This window comes from Rhopilema esculentum, chromosome 11 (genome assembly GCF_057945365.1).
Source record: "Rhopilema esculentum isolate cy_ngs chromosome 11, ASM5794536v1, whole genome shotgun sequence".
Taxonomy (NCBI): Eukaryota; Metazoa; Cnidaria; class Scyphozoa; order Rhizostomeae; family Rhizostomatidae; genus Rhopilema; species Rhopilema esculentum.
In genome coordinates this window covers 724,361-742,053 of record NC_142825.1, presented here as the reverse complement: position 1 = coordinate 742,053, position 17,693 = coordinate 724,361, and the positions used below count along the sequence as shown (strand labels likewise).

The following is a 17,693-nucleotide window of genomic DNA, read 5'->3' as shown; positions in this document are numbered from 1 at the left end:
CAGTTGTCCAATGCAGCACCTTTGTTGTGTATTGCATCAGCAAATGACTGGAGATTCTCTCTTGAGAGCCAGGGCTGGTTCAGGTCGTTCAGTAGATTGGAAAACTTGTCATATATATCCTCAACCACCAAGTTGAAGATCATGCATAGTTGCGGAAGAGGCCTTCCGAATCTTGGGACTAAATCCACGTACCGGCAGGGATACGTGAAACGCTTCAAGCAGACACAAAGCGCTTCAACGGGGCCAGCAATGACACCATTGTAGCATCGATAAACTTCTGGCAGTTGAAGGGCTTGCACAAGATTGTATATGTCCTGCTTTTTGAAACGCATTTCAACAGAGCATTCCTCTTCGGTCATATCTTCCAAGCTAAAACGTTCATATTTAAAAAAAGGAAGCTCTAAATCAAGATTAACGTTGTTTGCGTGACCACGATGTAATAAAAGGTAGTCTTCGACATCTTCCACATTTTCCTAGAGCACGATGAATAAATTGTTCGCCATTTTTGCAGCTGCGAGTAAACTGAATTTGCCGCCAAACTGCAATGCGTTGTGACAGGCACGTTGTGAATCGTAACAGGAAAAAGGTCAACGCATCAGGATGACTAGATTCCAGACCTTTTCAGCTCGTCTCGATCTGTCGCGTCTTCTTTCGTAAACTCTCTAATGACTCAATGCCTTAAGGGTGGCTCAAACACTCAACTTTTCACTCAACTACTCTAGTAAAAGTTGAGAGCGTCTAAACACATTGTTGAGAGCAGTTGAGAGGAGGCCAGTGGAGTCAAGAGCAGTCCAGTGGAGTCGAGAGCAGTCCAGTGGAGTTGAGAGCAGTCAAGCGGAGTCGAGTGCAGTCGAGAGCAGTCGAGCAGAGTCGAGCGGAGTCGAGGGCAGTTTGAACACATTTAGAAGAGTCGCATGGAGTCACAGAACATTCATTTGGTTCAAGGTGTTGTTCAGCATTGTCAAGAGCGTTTAACAAAGTAGAGTGTGTGCATGCGCTCTTCTTATTTTGCCCGCCAAAACACAAAACAGCAAAGTTCGTATTGTTGCAATCGAAATGGAGGACGAATCATTAACAATTTACAGCATTTCCTCTCTGCCTTCTCAAGAATTCGGTTTAGGAGAAAGTGACAATAAAATTGGCAAAGACAGGCTGGAGGATCTTGATGAGAGCGCAAAAACTGTCCTCCCTCAGCTGTTTATCAAATCAAAATGAAAAAGGAAGCCTCTTGCAAAATCCGGAAAAAATCACCAAAGACTGAGTCAAAAGGGAAAAATGGACTCAGGAAGAAATATTGAAACTTATCAAACGTAAAGTGTTATCACAATAGAGACAAACGTGAGAAGGCCCTGGCTGAAATTGCAACAGACTTGGATTCAAAGGGGAGGTTAAAGCAAAAATTTTGGATCTGAGGAGTCAACTTGGTCGCGAAAACATGAAATAAGAAAAACAACGTCAGGGCAAGGAACTGATGCCCTGTAGAAATCTAGTTGGATTTATTGGGAACACCTACAGTTCTTGCAATCATCTTTTCAGCCAGCAACAAGTAAAGATTCCCTTAAAATCCAAGAGTGTTCATCTCCTTCATCAGCTGAAGCAGAATCTATAATTGAGGAGACTCCAAAAAATATAATTAAGTCATTCAGAAGAATCACTGAGAAAAAGAAGCCGGAGCTTTTGTCATCATCTATCAATGTACTCAAGGAACTTGCCAGAAAAGAGAGTGGGGAGAAACAATGCCACTTTGCAATGTATATTGCAGTAAAGCTTTCAAGCTTCAGCCATCATCCTTATTTAAGATCAATTATTGATCAAATTTGTTTTAAGACATGTTCCATTGCCAAGGTATAGCCCCTTCATTACAGAAATGGTCTTTGAATATTTCCATGACTTGCTTGGCACTGACTTTTACATTATGTCTTTTTGATGGGGCTCTTATTGCTACTAGCGTGCCACCAGCTGATTCACTTCTCCATAAGCCTTGGATCAAATTAAGCAAGTAAGAACAAAACTACAAATGTGTATAGATGTAAAAATAAAAATGTTACATAACCATAATAAGTTAACCTTACATAATATTATTCATGTTCAAACTCAAAGTCAAACAACAGTTGGCTGACTTTGATCATAGCTAATCGTTTCTTTTTAACTGGAAAAGATGATATTATTGGACTGATGCTTTTGCAATACAGAGAAACTTCATCTTCATTATCAGTAGTGACAACTGACTTGATTGCATTATTTGTGGATTCAAATTCTTTCAAGATTGCGTTATCAAATCTTTCTTGACGATTCTTATACCCTTGACTACCACAAGAGGATGATGTGTCACTTGCCTTCCTTTTTGTACCATTCAGAACAACTGACCTCACTGATATCTTAGGGGCTAATGGGCCGTCCAAAACATCTTCAGACTGCAAAGCTGTTTCAGCTTGAGTAATGTTGCTTTCTGTGGGGCTGTTTGCTGTTTTTTCGTGCAAAAATTTCATTTGTTCAAAGTACTTGCATTCAGGCAATGAACTTGCAGCAGCACCAGACCTAGTCATCGGGTTCCTCTTGTCCAAACATTTTTTCAGGTTATCCTTTAGATTTTTTAGTTGCCTCTGAAGAAATTCCATTACATAAAAAGAAATCAAATAATATTATTTACAAGATTCTTAAAGATACCATCAAACTAAGAATTTTGTGCAGCACAGAAAGTCTCTTAGCATTATTAGATTATTATTATGAGAGTTATCAGTTTGAGGGACAAAAAGAAAACCACAAGCTGTGAACCCACAGTCCTTGTTGAATAACTGGCCTATTTTTGACCATGCGTTTTGCTTCATGGGCCTAATTTTGTATCCTTCGGAAGCGATACCACAAACATCTGTACTTGCGGACTTCTTCCAAAAACACTTCTTTGTCGAATTCAGCTGCAAGTAGTTCCTCGCCATTGTACTGGTCTAGGCCTTGTAGGTTGTTCTCAGGGGGGGGGGGGGGGGGGTGACAACAGAGACGATCGTCTCTGTCTTCACAAAACCTGTCTCATCGACGAAGCCTGGCATGGCAGCATTGTCTTAGTGGTTGTAAAGTTCCTGTTGAATGTTGGTATTTGCTAAACTGGCAAGGTCAGCCACAGTTATGTCTCCATTTGCCATCATTTGTTGTAAGAGATTCAGTGTCATTGCAGCTATGTTTTCTTTCTGCTGCTGTTGTTTTCGCATAACTTTTGGTCATGGATGTCACATGACAGGCTTCCAGCAATTTAATTGGCTTGCACCTTTTCCGGCCGCGAACAAGTTGAATCCATTTGAACTCACTTTTTCGCTGCTCCGAACAGTCACCGCGAATGAGCTCCTGAGCTGCACGAGATTTTAAATACGGATGCGTATGCTTGAAAAGAGTCGCTTCGCGCGAATAAATTCGCCTAGTGGAAAACGGCCTTTCCAAGATTTTCTAGGAAATTATTTTCTTATAGCAATTCATTGCGATTTAAGAAGTTTAGGAAGGCTGGGCAAGTAAAACCAATAATTGGATTTGCAATAGAAACAAAATTATTCAACAGCTAAAAGGGGGGTTTTCGGAAATCTAAAGGGTGTGGTCCTGAAAAAATTTTCTCGCAGGTATTAGCAACTCATTTTACCTGCCAGCCGCCCTTGGCCTGAGATAAACTTGTTTTTGTTCGCTGAGCTGTTTAGTTCGGCTCAAGCAGGCGGTTTTGTTTAGAAAGTGCCAAACATAATCCTGGATTTTCAAAAAGTCAATACTTTGACTTTTCTTATTATATTTATTTTGTTACACTCTTTTTTATATAAACCCGATAACTTTTGATGAGCCTCTATGTTCTTAACTTTTTAATAATTTTAGGCTCAAATGTTCTTAAAATTTTTGCAAATATTTGGGAAGTTACATACTGTATATAGTTTCTAAGACGTTTTACTGGGTACAGTTTAAAAATAAAGCAATGACTGCTAGTAGTTGAGAACTTGCGAATTTTAAAATGCGAATTGTTTTTTTTAAATTTTTCATCTGAAGCAGAACATGTTGAGTCTTAGTGTTCTTATTAAGTATGTTCTTATAAAAAAGAGTGTATCCAGATCTCTGTTTAATTTCCACTAGAGTAACCTTTCGGGTTATTCCTTGTAATTCTTTGAAAGTTTTTAGCATTCAAATTAGCTTAGATATTGTGATGTAAATTCAAAACTGGATTCAACTTGCCAGGCATATGCAAGCCACATTCTATCGTATTTGAGGAAAAGGCCAGGCGCATTTATGAAACACTGCCTTCAAAAAAGTGACCAAGCAAAGAGCATACCAGCAAGTCATATCTGCATGCAAGATTCACTATTAAAAGTATGGCAAGGAACTCTTTACCACAAGAATATGAACTCAGCTTTGAAAATTAAGATAATATGCCAAGCTGTTCATGTTTTGTTCATGCCTGTATGGAAAATGTGAAAGTAAATGTGACTAAGGCTGAGATATTTTACAATGTGATTTTAAATATAAAGCTTGTTGAAATAAGCTCTTCAATGCATAACCTGTCACCATATTGTTATTAAGAAAATTGATATTAAGATTTTTTTTAAGAAAACTTATCTAAATGAAAAAAAGGCCATTTGTACTTCAGTAAAATTGTCCTGTCTAAAAATTTCTCTACTTGCAACCTAATTATTTAGGAACATATCAAGGAAAGTCCAGCCTTGAAGTTTAAGAACAGTTAACAAGAGAGATCCTCAACTGCAATTGACCATTTCTAATCTAAAAAAGTTAATGTTGAAAAATAAAGCATGATATTACATCAAGAATAACTATAAAGCTAAAATAGTTATACAGAAATATATCTTTCAAAGTTCTAAATTCAAATTGACCCAACAGTATGCTGGATATGCTTATATTCTTATAAGGAAATGACTATACAAAGGGAAATATACATATTTTCTTGGGTGGAAGGAAAATATACATACTTTTGAGACTAGACAAAATTGGGTTTCAGAGTGAGTTGTTTGTCTATTAAATGTATAGTGTTAATTATATAGTAGTTCTAGCAGAGCCTCAAGAAAAGTCCTCAATAAATTTTATGAAATTTTGAACTCCGAACCAAAAAACTCTACACAAGCTATGCCTGTAGTAGCATTCCAGAAAAGGGGCAAGCTGAACTTGCATGAAGGGGAACTGTGTCTCATGAGGAAGTCTTTATAACTAGTGCATCAAAACAGTGGGTATGGGGGGATGCCTGGTCGTTCAAGCTCTGTATAAGGTCAGGTTATAACAAAAATTGTCAACATGTTTATCTTCTAAAAATTGTTCTTACTTAACAATATAGTCATCAAGGTCTTACTTGAAAAGAAGGAATGTTTGGATATGAATTTTATCTGGCATTTATAAGTTTTATGAACAGAGGATCTTTTGGTTACAGAATAATACCAGCATTTTCGCTTATAGGGTTTCATTATTTTTACTATGAGTCCTAACCTACTCATTCCTTCTTTTCCAGGCTACTTTGGTAAAGGGACAGTAGCAATTTGTTTTGCTGCTGTACCTCTTCCAAAATAGCCTGTTGTTGCTGCAGCTGTTGACTTAAAATATTTATAATTTCATAATCCTTTCTCTCAATTGCCCTCTTCCTCACTGTCTCTGCTGTTTCTTTTTCAATGTCATTCTTCTTCTTCACCTCTCCCCTGAACAACTGTTCTTGCTACTTCCTTGCAGTCTCTGTAATACCCTCAAGAGCCTGATCCAGCTCATCAGGCTCTTCTGGACTGATACCGCTGGGCTCATTTTTATAAGAAACATAGGTCAACATTTAGTAGCAAAGTCTCTCATTGCTGCTGCATTTTCAGCACTTGCTTTTGTCAACTTTCTTAATTTTATGTCACTAATTCATAATTCAAATATTTTAACTTATAACTGAAGGGGACTTGATTAACTTATAACTGACTTGGTAAAATCCCTTTAATAATAAATATTTGAAAATTTCAGCTTCAAATGCGTTATGAAGCTGGCATACTTTTGATAAAATAACTCTTAGTCAAATTTTAACTATGTTTTTTATAAAGAATAGGGAATAGAAAGCCATAATTTATAAGAAATATAAGACAGTGTTCAGTTAGTAGATGGCAATGCGATATGACTATGAACACAGGTCGGCTTTCCATTTCTTTGAATAGTGGTTCCGTTGCCATTTTCCCTCTGAAACAGGTCAATTTGACAAGGCTGAAATGCAAATAAAAGCTTGCTGAAATGAGCTGTTTTTACTTCGAAGAGATCAATTGATGTATCAATAAATAAAAAAGATCTCAATTTTTAACTATTATATCAAAAACATGAAACTCTTACCTTGAAAATTATCCCTTCTTCTTCTGAGGGAAATTTTCGAATTTTGCGTTGTAGGCCAGACGAGAAGTAATCATGGGTTATGCACTTTTTTCTGACCACACTATTTCCAGGCCACACAAACTTCCCCGTCATAGCTTCATCAGCGATGGGAAACTCTCTGTTGGCAGTGCTTAGTCACAGGAATTTTGCTAGCTGTATTTTCCTCAAGGAATGCTTTGTAGCGTAATCTCAGTAGTGCTTCAGTCATGACTTTGTGACAGTAGACACTTCTATTGTAATGTTTGCCACTCATTGCACCATTAACCAAGGACTGTCCAATCACATCAGATTCAATAAGTATATCCTGCAAAATAAGTTTTCAGTGTATGAATATCAAATATCTATCATCTTATTCTGTATATATATTTAATTAAATTATATATTTAAAGGCATTTGGGTCTTTCAAAGTTAAATTCTCCAAAGCTTAGTTATGGGAAATATTTTTGCCTCTCATTTCTTGAAATAATTTGTATATCTATAAGCAAAAGTCTGATGAAAGCAAACCTGCAATCCAGCATCTCTAATCTGTCTTGCTATTGCACTCAGAAATGACATGGTTGCATGGAAATCTCCCAGTCTCACTACAAATCTGTTGATAAAACCCTCTTCTTTCCACCTAATCTGCTGAATTTTTGCATAAACTGCTTCATCAAAAACTAGAACAAGACATTGCAAGGACAATTGATTAGCAATTTAGAGACTTCTTTGTAACACAGTGTAGATTGTGGAGTAATCACTACGTGAGCCATCAATTATAGGTAAATACCTTAATTTTGACATGGGTGGATTTTCAGAGCCTCTAAGCAGAGTATTGAAGCCAGATCAACCAGGAAGCAATTTTTTGCTGGAATCAAATGATTTCATTATGATATATGAAAAATCTAGTCTTTTTGAAAATTCTTGTTTTGAAGGTGTCTCTTCCATGCAAAGGTTTTCAACCATGTCTAACAGTTTTGGTGACTTTTTTTCCTAATGAGTATGGAATCAGCTTTGCCATTGAAGGTCCAAATGACCTGCCACCCTTTTCCCTCTTTTGCTATTCCCACTGTTATAAAATTTTCTGTTTGTTTTTTCACCACCGATATGAATTTGTACTTTTGATTCTTCATTAAAATCACCATTGTCAAAGACTAAGCATGTGAATCTTTTGGGTGCATAGTCTCTGCTTTCATGGACAATTTGGCTAAATGGAGTTAGTGTGGCTCAATGGCAGGTAAGATGACAGAAGCCATTCAAAATTTGAGCAAGTTTGAAAGATCTTTCAGCTTTCTACTCGCCATGCTTAGTGCAAGTGATTTCGGGGTTTGACATCTACCTTCAGAAGCAACATAAATAACACATTGGCAAATTGATAAAATCTTTGTAGAATGTGATTCGCTAAGCTTGACATAAGATGACATGCTTGGATCATCTAAAAAACCTAGGATCCAGCTAATGAAATTGAAAAGGTGCACAGGTACAATTCTTAGTGCATTCTCTTCTGTTAAGTCAACAGAGGTGGGCGGTCATGGTATGCTACAGCCAATTGCATCTTTTATACAATTATGCAAGGCCAATCCAAAACGTAAAATTCATGAAGTGTTGCTTCTACAGGAGTGGATGTTTTCAAATCTGTAATCTCTTCTCCATCAGAATCATGGTTAAACTCATCATCACTGCTGACCTGAGTCTGTCCCTCAGCAAGATCCCCAACAGAGATCTCTACCACATAAACAAATTCAATCTTCTTTCCAATCTTTGGTTGATGACACACTAATTGTGGATAGTCCCTTACAAGCCTTGACTTCAAGCGGAGTACACAGAAGTTCAAAACATCAAGACCTTCAACTTCTTTAACTGTTTTTGTGAATAGATTATTTAGATCTTTCATCCGTTTGTTTTCCTTTTTCTTTAAGAGTCTGGGCTTGATGATTTTGCAACAAAAATTCTCATAGCTCTGCTTGTAAATTTCATTATTTGCTAAGTTTTCGGATGTTGGACGGATAGCTGGTCGGCAATAGTTCAAATGACAACTTCTGTGGTGCCCTACTTCTATTGCAACACAGTCCTTGTTAGTTCTATGTGCACTCATATACTCTCATCTCCTTTTTTCTCAGCTGCATATCTTAACAATTCTCCATCAATAGTTTCAGCCAAAACCAATTTGTCAAGCTTTCTTTTTCTTGCTACCTTGTTGAAAAGAAATACTTTAATTTGACAGTTGCAAATGCAGTATTGGGATAGCAGGATTGTAGAATTAATATCTTTTAACAATGGCATAGTTAATTTGCGTGGAAATGGGTTAGACAACCCTTATTTCATCATAATATGGTTGGTTACTAATATTGCCTGACAGTCTATTAATATCGCTATCTGACCTATATCTGGTAATAGAGCTTTTCGCCTTTTGTTATTTTCTCACTCCATGATTTGAATTCATGGGCAATTTATTGGCAATTACTTGTTGATTGCCATCAAGGTTAATCTATTTCTGGCAGAACTCTTTAACTTTTGTTGCAGTATACACTGTAAATTTAAAAAAAACGGGCGGGATTTATTGGGAAAATGAATAAGACACTGTTGCTGACCAGTGTCTTCCGTCACTTTTTCTTTCCTGCAAAAGGCTTGCATATTCATTTGGTCTCGTATTGATGTGAAATAAATGTCACATCAAAGGTGCCACTAAAGCTATGTTTGCGAGTTTCCCATAGGTTTTACAGGAAGAACTGCAGGATTCTGATGATGTGAACAAACAGATTTGAATTCAGCATGTCAAAATCTATGTTTCAATTGAAAACTATTAGCGCCACGAGTTGTGCAGTGAAATTCTTTTTAAGCATTGATAGCAGCTCACAGGTAACGACCTACATGTACATGGCTTCATGTTTAGCATGCCAACTAATGAAAGTTTTACATACGCCAAAATTTTATTTATTGGTTGTCACGTCAAACCTCAAGAAAAACCTGACTGTCTGCTGAAGATCTTCAGGCCTACCCTGGCAGTTAAGCTTGTTTTTAGGTTATAAAATATTGTCTTAGAGCACTTCAAATAAGGATTTATCAAGTTTCAAATGGAAATAAAATATAAAAACATAAAATATTAAGAAAACAGTTTAAAATAATTAGAAAAAATATTCAATCATATAGTTGTGTTTTTACATCAGCATATACAAATAATTCCCTTAAAGGAGAACTGACACGCAAAAATAAGTTTGGATAAAATGGTAGTTTGTGACAAGGAATTTCCGGGATCGAAAAAAAATTTCAAATCTTAGTTACCGTTTTTCAAATACAGGCGTTTTAAGTTGAGAAACGCCAATTGTTCCGACAATTTAAGACTCGAGGCGAAAATCGTCACGAGTGGGCGATCATCTTTGACGTCACAAGTGACATGTTCTCAGCACGTATTGTGTTTCTCTGTAGAAACCTTTAACAAAATGCTGCTGCGGACAAATGTTTATTTTGTGCATGTGAAAGTAGCTAATTTTGCATTTTTGAAACATAATTGACTTTTTCAATGGTTTGGGACTCTGAATCGCAGTTTTATTACACTGATTTCAAAACAAATGGAGAGTTTTTCTGATGGAGAGCTTTTTGCTACCAACCAGCGCTGCCGCTTGGGCAGACAGTCGTCCAGTGACTCAACAGTGATGATGTTACAAACAAAGTACAGACTGGTAGTACAAACTGATATGGAATTTCTATCAAAAACAATGCTATTGCTACAATCTAAATGAGATCAGGTATCGTAAAACTAGAATTTCATTTCAGATTGAGGCGTCTTTGTCAAGACTGCTTTGTTCACTGAAATGGCCTAATTCGCTGAAATGCCTATGATGCCCTAATAGGAACTGCAAGTTATTCGTTATTAATGTAACATTCTATGATTGTTTTTCAATGTTTCAAACGCGTTAACTGTACAGTGATATTAAATAGCAAAGGCGGGTTAAAAGTTGACTTGTGCGGATTATATGCCATTTTTACCGGGCGTGAAGAGTTTCGGGAACTGATAAGTTACCTGGCAGTCGAAAAATCTGGATTTACGAAATAGGCTGCTCTTGCCTGTTAGTCAAAGAACTTGATTTCTTTGTCAAGGGAAATGCTGTTTAGCTGTCATAGGAATATCAACTGGCACATTATCTTCTTTTGCGAGCAATTTTGACTTCAGTGGGGGATGGTCTTTTTGCAAAACTAGGTTATTCCCTAGTGTCTCTACCTCTGTTAAAATAGAATAATCTAGTTCAGTGAAATTATTATTTAGTCACATTCGCAACTCACATCAACCAAGGTTTTTTCTTGAATTCATATTTCTGCACTCAAAGCAGGTTGCAGGATTGTTGTCATCGCTGTCTCCACTAGATTTCGCTTATCTTTTGGCTTTTGCTTCAACCCCCCTCCCACCAGCCCTATGTTGCAATTTTCTTTGTAATTGTAAAAATAAAAATTTTGAAGAAACAGTATCAGTCTTCCAACAAAGTTGACTCCTTTTTTCACAAGCTTAGAGGTTCTTTCAATGTTTCAAGGCATGCTGATTCAAAGATATCATGGCATAAAAATAAATTTTATGTGGTTATTAGCGTCTTAGCAGACTTGTAGGTAGGATTTTCTAGCTTTTTATACTTATAAATGAAATGCCTCACACTTTTTTGTCTTTTCACTCCATACTATTTTCAATAAAACACAAAACTTCATTTGTACTATCACCGTTGCAGTGAAAGCCTTTACACAGCATTGTTAACATGTCACTTGTGACATCAACCAAGAATTTTAACAACTCCTGGCGATAATCTTGTTTCTGCTTCAGGAAATTCCCAGGTCCTGGCTGTGATGTAATTGACAGATAAAAGTGCAAATATCAGAAAAACGGCGAATCCAAGAAGAAAACTTTTTCCAGATTTGAAGTAAGCGACAAATTTTGCACCGATTAAGCCAAAGTTTTTTTTGCGTGTCAGTTCTCCTTGAACAACTCTATTGGTGATTAAAAACTTACCTTTTCTCTCATAAAGCAGATCTGTTTAGGTCTTCATCTGTGCAGATTTGTTTAGGTTTTTCATCAGTGTAGTCAATTTAAGGGGGTTATTTAGGTTTTGATAAAAAATCATGATAAAAAAATGTAATTATTTCAATAATGACAGGTCACACAGATCTGTAACTTGCCAAAAATTTATTGATAACTTAGAAAGAAATTTTCCAAAAAAAATTTGAAAGTCACATGACCGGTCTGTATTTTGCAAAATTTTGTCTGCTTGTTTTAATAACAACCTGAAAATAATGTACCATAGAAAATTTGAGCTAAATATCTCATATACTTTCAGAGATATCCTTTCTTAAAATCAAAGACAGCTAATTTACAAAAACGGCTTTGAAAGTTTATTAACAACTTTTTTACAACAAATGTTATTAATTCGACATATTTTTTTATCATAACTGCTATGATTGATAACTGATGTACCTTATTTCTCAGAAGACAATTTAAAACAGGCTGTCCTACTTTTCGGCTCTTTTTTGGCATGTTCCTCAACCAGAAGGATATGGTATTCATTGACAAATGTTACGCCATTATCATCAGTGGATGTCACTTATTTTCTTTTGGGTCTTCTTTTGGTTTTCTGCAAGACAATCTGGAACTTTGTAGATACTGAATCCACCAGCCAAGTAATCTTGTCCAGTTTTTGAGTTTTTCTTTCTTTTTCTTCTTAAAAGTCTTCTTTGATTTCGATATTTGCTTTTGCATTTCTGAGCTGCACTGATCAAACGTTGGTTATTGAGCCAGCGACAACCTTTTAGCATGTTAACGCCTATATAATTTATTACAAACCTATTAAGGATGTTTGTAAGTGCACCTGGCACTTTGTTCCATTATAAAACAGCAGCTAATGTTGCTGTCTCTAATCTTCTTTTGCCACAACAAACTCTTTTTGGGCATTTCTGCCCTAACACGTTGTTAAGAAATACATTTTGATTTTGGTTTGGTCCTCTTAAGCAGCCGCGCAGCAGACTTTCAACTTCATAATCGGTAGCAGTTCTTTTCTAAAAACAGACAGTAGACATTTAGCTCTTTCATAGCTCTTGGTTTTTAGCACAATGTCCTTTTGATATTTTCACCATTGTTTTTAGCACAATGTGCATTTGATAATTGCACAAAAACAGGCATGCTCAATTGCATGTGCCTGTTTTTGAACTTTCATCCTCTGTGCGCTATTCTTTTGCCTATGGGTACCTATTCATCTTACTCCCAGTGACAGGGGAAACGATGATGCTTTTGATCCATTCAGCAAATTCGCTGTCTATAAGGGATCTGGTCTCATCTGTCGGTCTCCCTGGAGCTATAGACTCCAGATCGACCGGACAGGCCAGATCTTCGACATTGATTGCTCTCTTCAAGTCCTGCGCCCAGCTCATACTGTCACACAAGGCTGGGGTGGTACCCGAGGGCTCAAAGTACATTCCGGGATCCACTCCATCTTGGCAGGCAGAGACGCACCCAGCAGACACAGAGGACTGTTGTTCTTTCAATAGTTGAGCCAGAATCGTTTTGTATTTCTGACTCTTGACTCGCTGTCCTTTAATTTGATCGATGGTATATTTAGGGAATAATACTCTAAGTCGCTGGTTAAGCCGATCTCTCAGCCCAGCGCCAACGAGCCTAGCTTCCTCCCTAGCTAGAAGGTGGAGGGCTTCCTCTGTCCATCTTTCTCTCAGTCTAGTTTTTGGAAGCCGTTCAGCCTGATACGCTTCAGGGTGCTTAGCTCGCATGTGCACGCTAAGACCCCCTTTCCTCTTGCACATAAGGCCGCAGAGATCACAGTGAAGTGGATCAGCAGGACCTTCATCCAGCACAAAATTGCTAGGACCAGCCGCGGTGGCAGCTGGTTCCTCTTCTCTTGTTTTCTGCTTTGGAACCTTGCAAATAGCCGCAGTCGGGTGGTTAGCCCGACTATGGTTGGCAGCTTCAGCAACTGGTAATACCAGCCAAACAGCACGCACCGGTAAAGGATCAATGATTACCCAGATCAAGGTACCAGGGCATATGCTGCCCAAGCGCATGTCTCTAGAACGACCTTCACACACGAGTAGGTATCTGCCATGCGCTAAAGAGACAACTACTCCCCTTAATATATCAGATTCAGAGGTGATTGGAGTCAAGGTATAGTGTTTTTGATAGCAGGGTGTCATCATGGTACGTTGCTTGGCAAGCGACTATCCTCTGCTATAGGACAACAAGCGAGCTGGGTTTTACTCATATTTCACCCTTATTGCTACAACTTGGTCCAGCCGAAATTAGCTCCGTCTTGTTAGTAGGTGTAATATAAGAGAGTCCTAGTTACTCCTGCTGTTTACCCGCGCTTGGTTGAATTTCTTCACTTTGACATTCAGAGCAGAAATCACATTGCGTCAACACCGTTTCCGGCCATCGCAATGTTTTGTTTTAATTAAACAGTCGGATTCCCCTTGTCCGTACCAGTTCTAAGTCGGTTGTTAATTGCCTGCCGAACTGCCATGGCTGGCAAAGCTGGGCCCATTCACCGGCAGTCTCTTCCGAGGTAGATTCAACTGGGACAAACTCCCAATCTGATAGTATCTTCATCTCAGATTGACCTGCCCAACAAGGCCTTGATGCCAGAAAGTGAGCTGTGAGGCTCGCTTCTGTTCAACCAAATGAATTAAAAAACGATAAGAGTAGTGGTATTTCACTGTTGCACTGCTGCTCCCACTTATTCTACACCTCTCATGTCTTTTCACAGAATCAGACTAGAGTCAAGCTCAACAGGGTCTTCTTTCCCTGCTGATTTTGCCAAGCCCGTTTCGTTGGCTGTGTTTTCGCTAGATAGTAGAAAGGGACAGTGGGAATCTCGTTAAACCATTCATTCACATCACTAATTAGATTACGAGGCATTTGGCTATAACTGGTACCCAATAGCGACACACTCATGAGGCTAATCATCTTTTGAAATCATAGCTTGAGTGGTTTATCATTATGGATAACGATTCGAGCAGATGTGCACCTACCACCCGCTTTCGCTAAGATAAGTAGCGTGCACTGGCCGCCCTCTCACTTTAGGTGCGCCAGAGTCCAGTCCCAGTTCGGCCTATCGTTCACTACAAGCGATGAGCTTCATACGCTGGTCTCCGGTGTGCCCTCACCTATGTGCGATATAAGTTTTCATCCTATCCGTAACAGTCTTCACGCTTATAAGCTTGAGATCATTCTGTGACAGGCCAAGTTCGGTCACTGACTGAAAGGAAAGTGGTGCCATTGCAAACCTCCGATTCATAGCCATCGCTGTATACACTACAGCACTATTCCCATGGAGCCTCTGCACAAAGTCAGTCACACACGGAACTTGATACTTGCTGACTTTGCTTCGATGTTTGCTGTCCAGGTTCACATTGTCCGCGACCATGGTACCATCAATAACATATGATACCCCATCCCTGGAAACCAGCAGATCAGGTTTCATCTTAGTGCCATTTGGAAGGTTCATAAATACCTCTTGGCTAACAAGGTATCCTTTTGGTGTGAGCTTTCCCACCACAAAGTTGCAGAGATTGTTGTGCCGTTTTATGTGGTGGCCCCAGGTCCAAGGACATACCTGGAGGATGTTTCCAACAGTTTCAATTCTTCCGCAAGCATCACAATCGACCCTTCTGGCAGGTCTTCCTCTACTTGCACGTTTTGCTGTTGGTAGAACACCAGCACGCAACTGCATGCAACCAATGACCTCTGCCCCGCTCATCAATGAGCTTCCTTCACTAATCCACCTATGAATCTGGGGGACATCGGGGTGAGATATCAAACCCTGGCCATCTACACTCGAGTGGTGGAGGTCACGCCAACGCAAGGAAGCAGCTGCCAAGGAAGCAGGTGTTGAAACTTCTTTTTGCCCAACATTTCAACAATAGCAGGGTCAGCACTGCTCACCAGCTCTCCTAGTCTGTTGCTTCTCATGATGGGGACAGAGTGACGCAATGAAGGAATGGCCAGGCCACCATCCCTTTCCTTGGCGTGGTAAAAGGCGTTTGTTGTGTCCTTTGGTAATCGTAACCAGCTTCTTACTGCTGATCTTACGCAACATTCAAGCCACTTGAGAGTCTAATCGGTAACATTGGAAAGTACAAGTGTGTGGTACAGCTTGGGAATGAGGTAAAGCCGTAGCAAATATAGGCGCTGCTGTGGTTTCAGAGGCGCCTGACTCAGTTCCCTCATCCCATCATCCAAAACCTTTTTGGCTATACAACTAGCTCTGCTAGCAGAGATAGTGATGCTTAGGTACTTGTAGCCCTGCGTTATTGATAACACAGGTACACTTTCCTCTCCTGCTTTCAAGAAATCGTGGGGATTTACAACCCCCCCTTTGGCTTTTCCATCTACGTCAATTCGAAGGCTGGCAGACTTTCCATTAGCTCCAGCGCTAATTTCGAGTCCACCCCTGCCCAAGCTCTTCACAAACGCATCTAGCTGGCTTTGAAGAACTTCAGGTGACGAAGCGAGAAGCACTTCATCTGCACAGCGCCCATGATTCCGTTTATATAGCCCTTGTATGCGTGCATACTGATACCTACGCAGTTTAGAACCATTCATCCCAGCGACATTCCTTGACATCCCACCTGGTTGCTTACTCCCAGTGACAGGGGAAACGATGATGCTTTTGATCCATTCAGCAAATTCGCTGTCTATAAGGGATCTGGTCTCATCTGTCGGTTTCCTTGGAGCTAAAGACTCCAGATCGACCAGACAGGCCAGATCTTCGACATTGATTGCTGTCTTCAAGTCCTGCGCCCAACTCATACTGTCACACAAGGCTGGGTAGTACCAGAGGGCTCAAAGTACATTCCGGGATCCACTCCATCTTGGCAGGCAGAGACGCTCCCAGCAGACACAGAGGACTGTTGTTCTTTCAATAGTTGAGCCAGAATCGTTTTGTATTTCTGACTCTTGACTCGCTGTCCTTTAATTTGATCGATGGTATATTTAGGGAATAATAATCTAAGTCGCTGGTTAAGCCGATCTCTCAGCCCAGCGCCAACGAGCCTAGCTTCCTCCCTAGCTAGGAGGTGGAGGGCTTCCTCTGTCCATCTTTCTCTCAGTCTAGTTTTTGGAAGCCGTTCAGCCTGATACGCTTCAGGGTGCTTAGCTTGCATGTGCACCCCCTTTCCTCTTGCACATAAGGCCGCAGAGATCACAGTGAAGTGGATCAGCAGGACCTTCATCCAGCACAAAATTGCTAGGACCAGCCGCGGTGGCAGCTGGTTCCTCTTCTCTTGTTTTCTGCTTTGGAACCTTGCAAATAGCCGCAGTCGGGTGGTTAGCCCGACTATGGTTGGCAGCTTCAGCAACTGGTAATACCAGCCAAACAGCACGCACCGGTAAAGGATCAATGATTACCCAGATCAAGGTACCAGGGCATATGCTGCCCAAGCACATGTCTCTAGAACGACCTTCACACACGAGTAGGTATCTGCCATGTGCTAAAGAGACAACTACTCCCCTTAATATATCAGATTCAGAGGTGATTGGAGTCAAGGTATAGTGTTTTTGATAGCAGGGTGTCATCATGGTACGTTGCTTGGCAAGCGACTATCCTCTGCTATAGGACAACAAGCGAGCTGGGTTTTACTCGTATTTCACCCTTATTGCTACAACTTGGTCCAGCCGAAATTAGCTCCGTCTTGTTAGTAGGTGTAATATAAGAGAGTCATAGTTACTCCTGCCATTTACCCGCGCTTGGTTGAATTTCTTCACTTTGAAATTCAGAGCAATGGGCTTTGAAATTCACCTCAATCCTTTCCTGTGCATCACTATTTAGAGGATCTTGCTGCAGATCTTAAATGTAAACTTCTCAGCCTCTGCATCCCATTGAAGTCCTAAGGCTCGCTCTGTTGGAAGCTCTTCATTCTCAAGGCTGATATCTTTCAAATCTTTTGACCATTCATTTTGTGGTATTGCGTTCAGAACTGCTCTGCTGTTACTGATCCATTTTGTAAGACAAAATCCACCAAGAGAGATCATCTCACGAAGCTGCTTACTCAATCTTATTGCTTCTTCTGGCTTCTCCACTGATTTCAGTAAATCGTCAACATAGAAACTTCGATTAACTGTACTGGCAACATCAGGATCAAACTTTTCATTGTTATCCAAGGCCGTCTTCTTTAAAGCAAAACTTGCGCGGCTAGGTCACCAAACACCTCTAAACAAATGTACCATCATCTGATATTCGTGTGGCTCAGCAGACAAATTGCCATGAGGATACCAGAGAAATCTCAATGCATTCAGATCTTTAGGATGTTCACACACCTGGTGGAACATTGCCTCTACATCTGCCATCATTGCTACAGTTTCTTGTCTGAATCTG

The 17,693-nt window shown here is 39.6% G+C and overlaps 2 pseudogenes; both read right to left on the bottom strand.

The window, feature by feature from the left end:
- Positions 1-479: 479 nt before the first annotated feature.
- Positions 480-5,788, bottom strand: LOC148958774 (uncharacterized; annotated as a pseudogene).
- On the bottom strand, positions 2,720-9,792 carry LOC148958773 (uncharacterized; annotated as a pseudogene).
- Between the last annotated feature and the right edge of the window lie 7,901 nt (positions 9,793-17,693).